General features: G+C 38.0%; 1 protein-coding gene across 4 annotated transcripts in view; it reads right to left on the bottom strand.

Moving 5' to 3' along the window:
* PTK2 (protein tyrosine kinase 2) overlaps window positions 1-15,846 on the bottom strand; it is a 428,530-nt gene that overhangs the window by 326,908 nt on the left and 85,776 nt on the right. For 3 of the 4 annotated variants that reach the window (XM_043978984.1, XM_043978985.1, XM_043979000.1), the window contains exons 3-4: window positions 14,252-14,278; window positions 5,582-5,729 (exon numbers count right to left, since the gene is read on the bottom strand). The gene's annotated coding sequence lies outside the window, so the exon portion shown is untranslated. The remainder of the gene's footprint in view (window positions 1-5,581; window positions 5,730-14,251; window positions 14,279-15,846) is intronic. The other variant, XM_043979001.1, reaches the window with a different exon arrangement.

Below are 15,846 nucleotides of genomic sequence, written 5' to 3'. Positions count from 1 at the left end.
ATCCCCTTTTCTGGTTTCAAGTATGATGATGAGTAACAAGACATAATACAATGTTAAGATGGAATCTAAATTGTGCTTATAGAAGAAAATAATCGGTAGCTTATCAGATCTAGAAATCTGCTACTGAAAGGGAAAAGGGAGGGGCATAAATATAACAATGTCAAAGCTGTCAGGTTGACTTGACATGAAACATAAGGCAAAACCTCCCTTAGCTCATTTTGATTGCAGGTAAGAACTATATAACAGCCAAGTTCATAGGAGTTCCATACATATGATTTCAAAGCCAGGCTCAGATAGGTGGGAAAATTCTAATGTTAGAAAAGAAGTAGCTTGATGGGAAGCTGGGTCAAAGTGGACCTTTACAAGGTTGTCCTTTCAACTTTCTCTCAAGGGCAAACATCCACCTGTAGCAGTCCTCAGACTGTAGCACACGGCTTTCATTTAAATAGTGGGTTATTGGCTTTATGTTCTTAATTCTACTTGGAATCAAAACTCAAGAACTATATGAACTAAAAGTCTCATAAGATTTTCACTTTAAAAGGCAAAATTTCACTATTTACAGGTTAGGGCCAAGAGTTCACTGACTTCACTTGGCTATCTGTTAAATCTTTCCTCCACTTTCTGGAGTAGAGATATTGATTCAAACAGTAAAAGAAAGACTTGACAGACCAGACATGATAAACCCACTCCCTACAATGATTTATACAAGATATATTAAAAGTTTGTTTTTTGCAGTGGCCAAATAACACCTAGAAATAAAAAGTTACAAAGTAAAAATAAACAAACAAAAAACCCCAAAACCCACAGAGCTGTAAAGTTATTAAGGTAAAAAACCCACAGAGCACAGAACATAAGAAGAGGTTCAATTTCGAAGGTGTAATGTAATTCCCCCTAGGTCTCCTTCAGCAAATGGAAAAAGGGGAAACACTTCTGGTCTAGGAAAAACATCTATCCAGCTATAAGGTGGAGAACAATAGGAAGGTAAACTCTAAAATAACTGGGTTTAGGCACAGATATGAAATTGTTCAAAAGGAACATAAACTACCCTCTCTCATAAAAGAAGACCAATCAGTACACTAAACAAAATGAAGATTGAGCAATGGGGTGTCTGAGAGACTACCTGAGAGTTATTCAGTTGTATCCACTTTTGAGGTACAGTTATACCATGACTCATTGGAAACCAGGAAATCAGGGAGCAATGTAGCAGAATTAAGGATGACACATTGTGGTGAGATGGATATTTTCTTTACCCAGAAAAGTACTTCATATCTGGCAAGTCTTTGATCAGAAAAGGCCTGAGTTCTACGGCAAAGCAAAAGCACCTCAACTTCATAGGGCTACTGCATTATTAAGAGAACACCCAGGGGCAGCTAGGTGGCGCAGTGAATAGAGCACCGGCCCTGGATTCAGGAGGAACTGAGTTCAAATCCAGCCTCTGACACTAAACAATTACTAGCTGTGTGACCCTGGGCAAGTCACTTAACCCCAATTGCCTCACCAAAAAAAAAAAAAAAAAAAAAAGAGAGAGAGAACAAAAAATCATAAACCTTCCCTAGTGAAGGAGCTGTAAAGGCCACAGCCTGCAGATAGGGAGTGGGTATGTAGGGAGGAGTGCCAGCAGCCACATTACGCAGCTGAGCTGAATAATAAACAACTAGGCTCAAAGTGGGCCTGAAAGTTTGGGTCAGGACATCACTCATGAACAAAAAAGGTGAAAGGTTTACTGTAATCTGAGAGTGCCAATGCAGGGGCAAGAGGCAGACAACAGGGTCTTCTGATCAGCAAGATGCTCTGGCTCAAGTTGTAAAGGTTCAGGAGCTTGATCTTTGATTAAAAAAGTAAGAGGTTTGGTAATCCCCCCAAATGATGGGATCCACTGGCAGCAGTATCTAGCTGGTACATAGATAGTATGTAACTGCTTCTTGGTTTTAGGAGCAGACAACTGCACACATTTAAGAGAGACAGTCTGAGTGCCAGCGGACAGAATGAAAACAAGATACTCAACCTGTGGGACTGACCTCTGGACCCTAGGTTTGGAGAATTTATGACCTCTGAAGGAGCTGAAGATGACGACGGATGCCTTGACAGATATCAAAAGCGGGTGCTGTTAACAGGAGATCATCAACATATCGGACCAGAATGAATGCCTTGAAGTTAATGAAAGTTAGGTCCTCTTGTAAGATCTGAGAGAATAAGATGGGCTTTCCACGTAACCTTGAGGAAGAAGCCTAGTCCATGTCCACTGAGGATTTTTCCACGTGAAGGCAAAAAGGCGCTGAACATCTGGGTGAATGGGAGTACTAAAAAAGCTGAGCACAAATGTATCACTGTAAAACAGGCAGGCTCACAAGGAACTAAAGAAACAATAGTAACTGGGTTAGGGACTACTGGGTTTCTAGGTATAATATAAGCATTGATTGTGCAGGTTTACCATCAGGGTCTGGCTTAGGTTTTTTAACAGGTTCATGGAACAATAATAACTTGATTTCCAGGAGAGTCAGTAATACGTGAGATACTTTCAATGGCCTCTCTGAACATAAAGTATTGAGGCATAAATGGTGGGGGCCCTCCTTTGGTGAAAATAATTAGGACAGCAGATTTTAACTGTCCCAAATCAGAGGATAAAGTGGACCATAGAAAATTAGAGATGTCAGGTATAAAACAGGGACCTTCATTTATAATGAGAAACAGTGAGAGAACCTCCTTATTGGAGCCATCTGGAAAACTCATCAATACAGGGAACAAAGAAGAACCATTTGGGAAAGTCAAAGACAAAGAAGCTCATGTTTACAAAGAAGATCATAACCGAACAAGTTAACAGGGACTTCAGGCATAAAAAAAAAGACCATTCTACAAAAAAAGGACCAAGAGTCACAGTTTGGGGAGACAGAGTGGTTATATATTGGGGTTCGTCTTCAATTCCAGCAACCTTTTGAGAACTGATAGAATCACAATTGGGACTGGGACTTCAAACCTGAGCTAGTAGCGCCTGTTTCCACAAGGCAATCATGGAAGGTATCACCAATCCTGAGGGTGACATGCAGTTCTCCAGTGCATGGGAAGGTAAAGATAGGAATAACTGGGGCAAGAACATCTGGTTCGGTAAAGACAAAAGAATCTGTGTCAGAATCTGTGTGTGGTCCTTACCTCCCCACCACACCTTCATGCAGTGGTCCTTTCCTTAGTGCTCTTAAAACCTGTGCACTTTGTATTGTATAAGTCCCACTTCTTTTTAAGCAGGCCCAAGCTAGGTGTTCCTTCTTATGACAAGAAAAACATTCATGCTTTTCACAGTTGCCTGACAAAGCACAGAAAGGGGCTGGAGCAAGCTGAGCTGTGGCTAAGATATACTGAGCCCTTTGCTTAGACAGTCCCTTCTCATCATCTTTATCTCTTCCTTGTTTGGGTTCTCCCTTTTCTGCATCCCCACCTTCATAAACATATTAGACAATGGCTTTGAGTTCACCTATATTCTTCTCATGCCAGCTAGAACAACTTTTTTGAAAATACTACCACATATCTAATTGAGACTGATTAACAAAGGTATTATTTGTAATTCTTGCATCTCAAGAGTTAATTGGGGGGCGGCTAGGTGGCCCAGTGGATAAAGCACCGGCCCTGGAGTCAGAAGTACCTGAGTTCAAATCCGGCCTCAGACACTTAACACTTACTAGCTGTGTCACCCTGGGCAAGTCACTTAACCCTCATTGCTCTGCAAAACAAAAAACAAAACAAACAAAAAAACCCCACCACACTCAAGAATTAATTGGGTGGGTCTAACTCTGCAAAGTGTTCAGTGTTTTGGTACAACCTGCCATAAAACCTTAGAAAGGGGTCTCATCTGTCTCTTGAGTAGTCTCTTGAAATTTGGGGCAGACAGCACAGGCCTCCATACTCACAGTCTCTAGCATGTAACAACAAGGCATAATTTGCTGGATTATTAGGGTTTCAATGTGGGTCTTGTAAGACCCCCTGGGATAGCAGGAGTGATCACTTCAGGACCTTGTCTTTGCAGCTTCTATAATGGTTTTTCCTCCTGGGGAGAGCAAGGTGGCCATTAAATCAGTTACATATTCCCAGGGGAGTTAAAACCTCTGAATATGGCCTTGAATTGGGTTGTAATAGCTGGAGGGTCCTCATCCAATTTAGGGCTGTGTTTCCTCCATATAAAAAGGTTGGAGGGACTGAGAGTCTAATGGTGTCTTATCAAGACTACAACTCCGTAATGTTGTCACAAGTCAGCCTATGGGCTGCACCTCAGTTTCACTTTTGGTCATAGAAGAAGAAGGGGAAAGTATAGAGGTAGAAGATGGAGAAGAAGCAGAAGATGAAGCAGGATAAAGAGAAGAAGGCCCTGCAGAAGACAGTGGGTACAGTTCATCAGACAGAGCTGCTCAACATTCCCAATGGTTCATTTGTTTTGGGTGAGACTGCTCAGTAGTTAATGTCAACTATTTCAATGTACAGTCATCAAAAGAACCAAATTAAGGTCCCAAATAGTCTATCACCTACATCTCTAGCAGTCTTAGACCAGATTACACATAATTTAATAGCACATTTTTTTCTGGTCACCTCTGATTGAACTGGTTCAAAGTTGTAAGGAACTTTTCTATTTTTTTTTTGTAGGGCAATGGGGGTTAAGTGACTTGCCCAGGGTCACACAGCTAGTAAGTGTCAAGTGTCTGAGGCCAGATTTGAACTCAGGTACTCCTGAATCCAGGGCCGGTCCTTTATCCACTGCACCACCTAGCTGCCTCAGGAACTTTTCTAGACAGAATTCTTTTGGAATACTATGACTGGACCTCATAGCTTCTCCTAAGGCATCCCAAAGGAGAGCATCTTATTTCTAACAAATCCCTAAAAGGAATGTCCCCAAGATCCCTCTTGCTGGAATCTCCCTGAGATATCTGCCGTGAAATCCCTGACAAATTACAAAAAGGAATTCTATGAGAACACTCTCACTGGAATTTCCCTAAGATGTCTACTACAAGAATGCCCATGAAAGGAGTCTCCCAAAATGTTTCTGGAGGGAGTCCCTTAAGTGTCAGACCCCCAGGATACTCCAAGGGGCTTAGATATTAGCTCTGATTAGGTAACAGAAAATGGGGTCTTGCCCTAAACTGTGAAAGTGCCCTGATTTTGGCTAGAAAGCTATTGGTAATATACTACATAAAAAAGGAAATTTTGTACTTTGTACTTTGAGCCTCACTTTTACTTTCCCTTCTGCCAGAGTTTAGAAATTCATCTAAAGGAGGAAGTTATTTGGCATTGCAAATTTTTCTTTCCCTTTAAAAAATTTAACCAAATTTATGTGTATAATTTTGAGGCCTTTCAGCCAATCTTAATCCTGATTGTAGAGTAATTATTTATATACCTCAAAGATTTTCCTATATGTAGAAATAACTGTTCTATCTATAAGAGGGATTTCTTTGTTTCCTGGATAAGCAATTCTTCTCCTTCCTTTTGGAAGAGAGACTGCTCAATCTGTAATAGATTTTTCTCTTGTGTGTATCACAGATTACTCTACCTGTGATTAAAATCCCACTTCCTGCTGATAAGATTCTTCCATTCAGGGGCTTACCTTGATTCAGAGAAAATTTGGCTTAGGCCCAAGGGGGAGCCTGTCCTCCGGGGCAGTCCTTCAAGAAGAGTTCTTACGGGAGGCAGTCCCCAGGGCCAGAGGCTCTCACTTGGGTCCCATCTGGGGTGCCAATTGTCACAATAATAATCTGCGATAAAGAGAAACTGAGGCAATTAAGTTCTGAGCACATTCTATTTATTAATAAAACTAGCAACTGCCAATAAATAGGATCCAAGGCTCCTCAGTAGCCAAGGAAAAAACCTGACAGGCAGAGCAACTCTTTTATAGCATTTATACAATTACTACATAGACATTTCCCTTCTGATTGGTTGGTGCTGCTTAATCAGTACCTCACCACATGGACCAACATCCTATGACTAATATCCTCTAGAAAGTTCAGTGGTGGGCAAACATTCTATTGCCAGATTGATTCATAAAGCCTGGAAAGTTCTATATGAGCAATTTCCAGGATGGAATAGGATGCTTGTGATTAACATGCTAGTACTTAGGGATGGGTTTAGAACCTTTGTGAGGGCAGCTTAGATGGCAGCGCAGATAGTTTCTAGCTTGGAATCAGGAAGACTTATCTTCCTGAGTTCAACTCTGGTCTCAGACACTTACTAGTTGTGCAGCTCTAGGTGAATCATTTAACTCTATTTGCCTCATTTTCTTCACCTGTAAAATGAGCTGGAGAAATAAATGATAAACCACTCTGGTCCCTTTGCCAAGAAAACCTCAAATGGGGTAATGAAGAATCAGACACAACTGAACAACAGAAACTAGAACCTTTCTAGTTGGAAAACACTGAGAAAAGGTGAATCAGGAACAGGGCACCTGGGGTTTTTTTTCCTCTGTTGCCAATGTCGTCAGACAGCTTGCAGGATGTGGGCACAAGGGTAGAGTGAGCAACTGAAGTTACAGACTTAAGGGGGCTCAGACTCACACAATGAAGGGACCCAACAATTACATAGTAGACGAAGCCCAGTGAAATAGAATGGAAACCTTATTAAGACTCAGTTCACCATCAACTAATAATCAATTTTCAATCCCACAAGAATACTCAAAGGGTAAAAAATATAAATTTCACTTCTTCACCAGATATCATCTACATCACAAATTAAGCATCACCACTATTAGCACCATCACAATTAGCATCACCACTATTTTTAAAACTCAAGAGCTCCATAACCCTTAATCAAGACCTGGAAAGCAACATAGTAAAAATTTTTCTCTGGGACTTGATATCCAGAAACCTATCAATATCTTATACTACTAACTTAAGTCACTTCTATCTCCTGATTAAGAAACTCAGTTTAGTTTTTCTTTCCAAACACTGCTACAGAGTAGTCATATATATATATATATATATATATATAGTTAAGTGTCAAGTGTCAGAGGCTGGATTTGAACTCAGGTCATCCTGAATCCAAGGCCAGTGCTTTATCCACTGCACTACCTAGCTGCCCCCAGTAGTCTTATATTTTTGTCAGTTCTTAACATTAACTATACATTTTCTGGACCAGGTTTTTGGTTCTGTGCACTGTTTATGATTCACACAAGATCATGTACCTAAACATACACACACATATAGACTCAGAGAATTTCAGTGAGAAGGAAACTCAGGTACTATCTAGCTCTACCCTATCTGAAAAAGAGTTCCCTCTATAACTTAACTTTAAAAACCTTAACAACATCCACTGGAAAACCTTTAATCAGAGGGAAACTGCTACCTTTCAAGGAAGCCTATTCCACTTTGGGATAGTTATTATTGTTAGGAAGTGTTTATGCCTTATCTAAATATGCCTTTTTGCAACTTCTATCCATTCCTCCTCCTTATGAACAGGATGAAAAGTCAATATCCTCTTCCATGTGATACTCGATACATTTATTAAAGGCCTAGAATATGAAGAACACTATTCTAGATACTGGGGGTACAAACACAAAAAATGTTCAATCCTTTTTTAAAAAAAAAAACATTCTAGCCAAAGATATAATATGTACACAAGTAAATACAAAGAAATAGGAAATAAATTGAGGAATAAGAGAGCAATGATAACTGAGGTGATGAAGTAATCAAGTAAAGCTCCTTAAAGGAGATGTCATTCGAGTGGTACTTTAAAGAAAGGTCTAGAAATTCCAAGAGGTGGAGATAAGAACAGAAGGATTCCAGACGGGGGGGGGGGGGGGGGGGGGGGGGAGATATAGGGGACTTTAAATGATAGCCTTATGATTTTTTTATTTTATCCTAGAATATCTCTCTTCAATGACACCTAGGTGGGTCAGTGAATAGAGAGCACTGGGCCAGGAGTCAGGAAGACCTGAGTTCAAATACAGCCTAAGACACTTACTAGCTTTGTGACTCTAAATAAGCCAATTAGCCTCTCTGTGTCTCAGTTTCCTCAGCTATAAAATGAGGATATAACAGCTAGCTAGCTTGCAGGACTGTTTTAAGTATCAAATGAACTAAAATTTGTAAAGTGCTTAGCAGAGTACATAGTACAGAATAGGAGCTTAATAAATGCTGGTTTCCTGACCTAACCTTTCTCTTCTTCAGGCTAAACACCCTTATTATTCTTTCAATCAAACCTTTTTATGTTATGAACGTGAAGTCTTTAACCACTCTGGTCACCTTCCTATGTTTAAGTTTATCAAAAAACTTCCTGAAAAAAGAGGCGCCCAAAACTGAATCCAATATTCCAAATGAGATCTGACCATCTAACCAGGGCTGAGTAGTGGAATTTAAATAACTTCTTTATACATGGATGACATGTCTCTTTTTAAATGCAGCCTCATTATTTCATTAGCATCTTTTATATACTATATCTCACTGCAATGTCAAATTTAACAAGTTTTATTCAAGGCCTTTTAGAGTTGTCAATTAAGTTATTAAGCACAGACTACTAACCTCATCCCCTTTTCTTTTTCCTATAATAACTCCAGGTAAAGGACAGAATTTGGACATTTGAAATTCATTTCCTGACAGATTCTTTCTTTGTATAAAAGTCACTCTGAATTTAGTATTGAGAAGAATGTATACAATAGGGCACATAAACAACATTAACTGATTAACCATGACAAGTCCAAAGGAATGTCTGGGACAGCCAACAATTGATTCTGCTAACCAAAGATGTCTTCCAAAAGGTAAATACAAGAACCAAAGCAGAACTTTTTCTTTCTCCAGCCAAACAAGTGCTGTGGGGGATGGATTTAATAGATCAAATTGATCGTGAGTTGTCCCAAAGAATTACAAGCCTCATTGACTCAGTTTCCTAAGTTTTATTGGAATACTGTGATGACCACAGGGAGAATCACCCAAAGGAGATAGGTGACACAAATAGGGAGATGAAAATGGTTATATTTATAGTGAGAAAAAGTAGATTATCTCCTTATCATCTTAATCTCCTCCTCAAGGAGGTACAGAGGAGGTCTTATCCTAATTTGGACTTCTTGGGGTCCTAAAACAATCCCTTTTTCCCTGGAGGTGTGTTTTGGGGGTTTACACATCATAAAGTGAACCTAAGGACACATTTGGTCCTTTCTGTGCATGTTCATCAAGACATGCCCAAACTTTTCAGACCCAGAGGGTCTCTGTTTTTGATATCTCTTTACTTAAGATCTAGTTTCTAGGTGTCCTGTCATTTAGGAATATTGATGGCTATTAATGGTCCCTAGTTACCGTATCTGTTGATGGTGAGGTTTAATAGGGACAAACCCTCTTGGTTACTTGGTTAAGAACACAAACCTTAGTTTCTCTGTTAACCCTTTTAGGTATTACTAATAAGGACTCAAGCCTCAGTTTATCTGCTAACCCCTTTTTGCCTCCTCCATCACCAGGATTACTTGCTCTTCCCTCTAAACAACTGTCAAATTATTTTTCATTTTTAAAAATTATTATTATTATTATTTTGGTGAGTCAGTTGGGGTTAAGTGACTTGCCAGGGTCACCCAGCTAATAAGTGTCAAGTGTCTGAAGCTGGATTGGAACTCTGATCCTCCTGACTCCAGGGCCAGCGCTCTACCCACTGTGCCACCTAGCTGCTCCTAGACAACTTTCTACCTCCCAAAAGAGTACCTCTGTACATGCTGTTCACAGAATATAAGCTGCTTGAGAGGAGGGGTTGTATTTGAACCACCAGTGCCTAACCTAGCAGAAGAGTGCCTAGTTCATAGGATAGGAACTGAGACTGGATCTTTCATTTCACTGACATAGGATATTTCCAGATAAGAAAACTCAATCGATGCAGATCAATAGCTTCTCTGTGAGAGAAATTAATATTATACTATTATATTAATAACTAATTATTAACATGGGATCTACCCTTTTCCTTTTATTTCTGTTAAAACCCAACTCCTGAAAAGGTCAATCAATCTCTGAAGGGTAGGTCTGTCTGAGTGATGAGATTTGCTCCTAGCCCTCAAGGCGCAGTCAGGTGGGAGATCTTATATCTATTTAGAGTATAAACAAAATCCAGTCTAGACAAGCCATTGCTTGGAGGAGGAGCCTCCTATCCTTGATCCTCTCCCTTAAGAGTTGAGGCCAACCCAACTAGTGATGGAGAAAACTAGTCTGGATGGAAATGGTTTCCCTGGCCCAGATGCCTTGAAGCTTCTGAGTCTCATGATCTAGCCACATTCTCAGCAAGAAGAGCTAAAGACTTTTCACCTACCTCCTCATTAAATGTCTACCAATCAGGGTTGATTTTCACTTGTCAGGAGAGTTCTCTTTCAGAAGGGATATAAAGGCATTTATTTCAGGATCTCCCTTGGGGTCTTTAATTATCAAGAGAAATCACTGATGATCAAATCATTACTTTTTGACTAGCCTAACTAATAAATTATTAAATATTCAGAAATTCTGTCCTTGCATTGAGCAGAGCTCCACTGTTAATAAATAGCATCTCATATTAGAATTGCATCCATCCATTGTCATCTTCCACTGCCCAGACTTTATATCTACATGGCATGTTTTTTCCATTACGTTACATACTGCTTCTCCCTCTGAAACACATACATATGGTTTGGATTCACATATGGAGAGTCAGGTAACCAGGTTTGTTCACTTATAAAATTATGTTATTTTCAGTCTCCTGACAGAGATAATAAACTTAATTATATAGGATGAGACACATTTTTGGACATGGCTAATAGGGGAATTGCTTTTGCTTCACGGTGTATATTTGTTACAAGGGATGTATTTTTCTTGTTTCCCCAGTGGGAGGTGAGGAGAGTTGAGAGAAAGAGAAAATAAATGCTTAATTGAAAAAAAATGATAAAATTATGGGGTTGACCAAATGGTGACAGAAGTTTATTTTATCTCTCTAATTTCATAATCCTACACATTTTCCCATACTGTACCTATGTTCACAGGTAGCCCAAAGTGGGAGGAGGAGAAGTCTGGACAATCAGTCCATGAAAAATTGAAAATGGTTATAATAAACTATAGCATATTTTTCAAATAGTTTACAATACTGTTCAAAATAATTTGAGCTATTTATATTCAGCTTAAAACTGAAGTAAAATTTAAGCATACAAAGTCTTTACAGTAGTCATACAGATGAAAGAAAAATAGATTCAATATGTGGTATTAAGATTTAACAAACTATCTAATCAACTAATACATTAGAATGCATATTCATTCTTCCCAAAAGATTACTCACATAAGGTATTGAGAAAAGAGTAAGACTTAGACTAATGGTCATAGCCCTTTCCCTTAGAGATACGGGGCCCAGTGGGAACACGGACATCATTTGAAAAAACCACCTGCAGGAGTTCTGGGACTTTTCCTTTCCTGATAAGCCCTTGTGTAGCATAAAACATCCAGGCTCCAGCAGCACAGAGCTGCTCTCCATGTTGCGTGGGAAGAAGGCTCCTTGCAATTTGGGAGATATGTGCTCTCTGTCCTCCTTTGTGGACCACCACTCCATTCCCCCCCCCCATTACTGCTAGTGTGTAAGTGCCCTGCTGTACCACTGGACTGCAATGCCCTGTCATTCCAACTCCTGCAACTTCCCCTGCAAGGTTAATAAACCTTTGTGATAGTCATTATTTCCAGGTGTCTCTCCTTCCCAATGAAATCCAAACCCACTGGCAAGTTTAGCCAGCCCAGGTATCCCTTACAGTATCTAGCTGAGTACCTTACACATATTAAGAAGAATAGTGCAATAGAAAGAGTATTGAACTTATAACCTAACAGCTTGGGTTCAAGTTCTAATTCAAGTTATCCTCTTTATTAATTCCTGGAGAACAGGATAATTAATCTTTCTGAGCTTCAGTTTCTTTATCTGCAAAATACAGATAATAATGCTTGTACCACCTCAGAGGGTTTTGTTTTTATTTTTGGTGTTTTTTGGTATGGAAAGTACTACATAAAGAACTACATGAAAATAAATTATAAATAAATATTTGCTAAAAATAATTTTAGGAAGTAAACCAAGTGATAAGGGCACTATAGAGCAGCCAGGAGGGTGAAGTGTTCCTAGTTCTTATCATATGAAGAGCAGTTGAAAAAAACTTCCAGTGTTTAACTTTGAAATCTCAAGGGATACAAGATATATGTCTTCAAGTAGGTCACATAGGATAAAGATTCTACTTGTTTCCTGAGAGAAGAAAAGGAGCAACCCGTGGATGTTGGGGGAAAAAAATCAGTCCTGATAAAAGGTCAAACTTCATAATATCTAGAGCTGTTTAAAAGCAGAATGGGCTGCTTCTGGATCTGGCTCCCTCACTGAAGGTCTTCATACAAAGGCTGAATAACCACTTACCAGATAAAACAAAGTAACATATATAAAGCACTTTGCAAACCTTAAAACACTATGTAAATGTGAAGTGCTATTTTTGATATATTAGAATAGGAATTCTCATTCTGGTATATCTGGTAGATTGTCTCAAGGGCCCTTCCTATTCTGTGATACTGAAAGATAAAGAGCTATACTTATATGTCAGTGACATGAAATTAGTAGCACCTCTATTTACCTCAATCTCAAGACATACGCTATATTTTATTTTTAACACGATGGAAATTACTGCTGGTATCATGATATCTTCAGAATTGACAAAATGATTTGAAAGAATGAATATGCTGCCAAGCACGCTCCTCCCCCAAATAGCTAATAATCCAATAAAAACTGGCATTTCTTGTATCAGTTTAAAGTTTGCAAACCACTTTACTTAAGAGCACTTGAGCCTTGAAATAAACTTATGAAGTGTCGGCACTACTGTAGGTTTTCTCTACTTTCCAGATAAAAAACTGAGATTCCTAGCAGTGAAGTAATTTCTCCACAGTCACATGAGAAGTCCTGACCCCAAAACAAGCACTATCCACTGTGCCATGGCAGTTCTCTACTTTCAAAGGTAACATGGGCAGACATTTTATAGGTTTTTTAATTCCTTATTTATAACTGTTAGCCCTATAGAAACAGAAAACAGTTTTTAATCCAAAACCTTCAAACCCATTATGTATGTTGATTAGAGGCAACAGGGTATCATCAAAAGAACACTGGACTAGGGCACATTAGAGACCCAAACTCAAGTTCCAGCTAGATCAATGACCAATACCATGTTATCTTGACTCCATGAATCAGTTTGTTTTTGTAAAATGGAAATTATAATGTCTTCCCTGACTCCCTCACAGACTCAAACATGTAAAAATGTATTTAAACTCATGTAAAAAAGCAATTAGAAATGTAAAGTGTTTCATTTATATACTTATATCTTTTTACATATGAAATACAAAGAATCACTAAGCTTGTATTTGCTAATTACTCATTGGTTTTATCACAAACCTAGAGGAGAGCTAGGTGGAGAAGTGGACAAAGCACCAGCACTGGATTCAGGGGGACCTAAGTTCAAATATGGCCTCAGACACTTGACATGTACTAGCTGTGTGACCCTGGGCAAGTTACTTAACCCTCAATGCCCTGCAAAAGCAAAAAAAAAAAAAAAAAAAGGTTGGGGGCAGCTAGGTGGCACAGTGAATAAGGCACTAGTCCTGGATTCAGGAGGACCTGAGTTTAAATTTGGCCTCAGACACTTGACACTTACTAGCTGTGTGACCCTGGGCAAGTCACCTAACCCTCATTGCCCTGCAAAAAAATAAATGAATGAATGAATAAAATAAGAAACCTATAAGGACTCTTCCAAACCTGATTTTCTATAATTTTATAATACTATGAAAAGTACCATCATTAATCTAACCAAGCAGATAGTATTAGTAACAGGCCAATACTCAGAGAGATACTCTGTAGATTCCTCTTCTAGAGAAGTCTATTGAGATAGGGGTGAATAAAGACTAAGGCATGTGTAATTACTGGAAGTCATTTCCATCAAAGATGTATGTTAAATTGCTCATAAAACTACTGTAGAGTAACTATCCAGGTTTTTATCTTTCAAGTGAAAGTAAATTATTTAGAAAAAGAATAATAATTAAAAGAGTTAAGGATTTTAAGCTACTTGGAGAGTGGGAAGAAGAATCATGAATAAATCTTCAACCATAGAATCAAAGAAAACAACATGTATTGAAACGAAGTAAAGAGGAAGGGCATCTGAAAGGCCGTCATTTCATCATCTCCATCATTTCCGAGTGGCTGAAGGACTTTATCAATTGCTTCACAATTCTAATTCATAACAATCTGAATTGGGACACGAAAGATGTCAAAGAAATTTTATGCTTACCTTTTAGAAAGTAAAGTCTTGAAATATCTGTTAAAAAAAAAAAGGCCAAAGTTGTTAATCTCAGAATTAAGTATTCTTTCCAAATTAAGTTTTATTCTAATGATTATTCATACTTAGCAAATCATTAGGAAAGACTGAATTGTACCATGAATACATTGTGAGGAGTTAACAAATAATAGATTTGTATGAATGCTGACTGACATGAGGGACTTTAAAAAAAATTGTAACATATGCTAGTTTTGTGGCAAAATCAAGCTGTCCCAAACATCTCAACTAGGGTTTTAATGTACTGGGTTCTCACTTTTTTAATATAAAGATGATGCCTGAGGATAGTTTTAAGTTTTTGTGACTTTGGAATAACTTTCAGTAATTCAACAGCATCCACAATGTTGGCATCTGGGAAATATTCATGGACAAGGGGACATCTAACTTAAATTCTGAAAGAAAGGAGGAGGGAAATAATCCCATTTAATTGATGACATAATGGTTGACTTAAAAATTCCTAGGGAATCAGCAAAGATACTAAGACAATAGCTTTAGAAAAGTTAGAAACTATCAAATAAACCCACAAAAATCAACAGTATTTTTTGCAAAATAAAAAATATAAGAGGCAATAATAGAAAATTATTCTATTATCACTATTATTATTCAAAATTTTAGATAATATTGAATAATTATTCAATAGAATTATTCTATTTAGTGATATAGAAGTTATTCAATGAATAATACTGAATTGTTATTCAAAATAACTATAATATGCATAATATATTTGGGGATTAATATATCAAATCATAACAAAATACTTAGATTCAATTATAAAGTGATCCTTAAAGAAATAAAGAACTTAAATAACTGGAGGAATATTCAGTGCTTATGGCTGGGCCAGGCCAACATAATAAAAATGACAATACTACCACAGTTTATACTTTTAACACTATGTCAAACAAAATATCAAAAATATATTTTACAGAACTTGATAATAAAATCCATTTGGAAAAACAAAAGAACTAGAATTTCAAGGAAAATTTTTTTTTAAAGTATGCATGAAGGACAAATAGAACTTCTAGACCTCAAACTACATTATAAAGCAGCAATTTTCAAAACCATTTGGTACTGGTTAAAAGATAAAGAAATAAATCAATGGAATAGACTAAACACAGGAGAAACAATAGAATTTAATAACTTGGTATTCAAAAAACTGGAAATGAATGATTTAGAAAAGAGCTCCCTATGTGATAAAAACTATTGGAAAAACTGGATAGCTGTCTAACAGAAATTAGGCTTAGACCAACATCCTATATCATATTCTTTGGAGGGGGCAGGGCAATGGGGGTTAAGTGACTTGCCCAGGGTCACACAGCTAGTAAGTGTCAAGTGTCTGAGGCCACATTTGAACTCAGGTACTCCTGAATCCAGGGCCGGTGCTTTATCCACTGCGCCACCTAGCTGCCCCTTTATCATATTCTACAATAAATCAAAATAGATACGTGAACTTAAAGATTACATCATAAAAAATTGAAGCTGATGGCTTTCACAGATATAATTAAGGAGCTGTATTTTTTAAACAAACAAGAAATAAAGGACATCACAAAAAA

This window comes from Dromiciops gliroides, chromosome 1 (genome assembly GCF_019393635.1).
Source record: "Dromiciops gliroides isolate mDroGli1 chromosome 1, mDroGli1.pri, whole genome shotgun sequence".
Taxonomy (NCBI): Eukaryota; Metazoa; Chordata; class Mammalia; order Microbiotheria; family Microbiotheriidae; genus Dromiciops; species Dromiciops gliroides.
This window is presented reverse-complemented; position numbering and strand designations above follow the sequence as displayed.